We start from the raw sequence: 846 nt of genomic DNA on the forward strand, positions 1-846 counted from the left end.
CCAATAAGTACTTTGGGATATGTTTTAATTGTTAATTATTTAAAGACCTGCTAAAAATCATATTTTTAACATGTTCTTGTGGCATTTTCTGAAGATAGAGGACATATATAAAGAAAATTAAGCTTATATTTTCATTTCTGAGTATTTCTTTACTCAAATGTATGTGAATCAGGAGCAGACAAAATAATACTGTTGGGGGGGGAAAAAAACATATTTGTGATGTAGAGAATATGCTGGGAGTCCCACAAGTTCCCCGCTGAAGTATCCACATGTAGACAACTAGATCAATTTATGTCTCTGTTTTCCTCATCTTAGTTGACATCTGGTTTGAAACTGTATGGTTCAATAGCTCCAATATTCATTGACATTATTGTTACACCGGTAATGTTACATTTGGGGTGTGAGGGGCTGTAAGCTGGCAGGAGAGCGTGTAAACAAACAGCTTAGTGATGGGAAGGGGCGGCGGACTTTCCCTGCACCAACTGTCCCGCCTACAACTCAGAGGCAAACTTCAAAGGAACTACTGCTGCATAGAAAACGACCCAGGTTTTCGATTTGGTATAAAACCGTATACCATATTTTCCGCCATACATGGTATTTTTGAAAGCCTTTTTTTTTTCTTATTTTTTTTTTCTAAAAAACAACAGTGCACCTTATAACCCTTATAACATGGCTAATTTGTGGCGGTGTCTGACTGTTTTCTTTTTTTTCTAGCATGTTGCTAACAAGGTTGGGAGTTAGTGTTGTCACAATAATGTTTGTTTTAACTGCACTTTTATGTGTTTTTACACAAGTTTGGGAATTACAGGTTTGTGTATATGCTAACATGGCTAACACTTCTAACGT

The 846-nt window shown here is 36.5% G+C and overlaps 1 protein-coding gene across 2 annotated transcripts in view; it reads left to right on the forward strand.

The window, feature by feature from the left end:
* Positions 1-846, forward strand: part of zgc:154006 (uncharacterized protein LOC563016 homolog) — a 17,382-nt gene that overhangs the window by 674 nt on the left and 15,862 nt on the right. The window lies entirely within an intron of this gene.

Source organism: Oryzias melastigma, linkage group LG17, assembly GCF_002922805.2.
Source record: "Oryzias melastigma strain HK-1 linkage group LG17, ASM292280v2, whole genome shotgun sequence".
In the NCBI taxonomy this organism is placed as follows: Eukaryota; Metazoa; Chordata; class Actinopteri; order Beloniformes; family Adrianichthyidae; genus Oryzias; species Oryzias melastigma.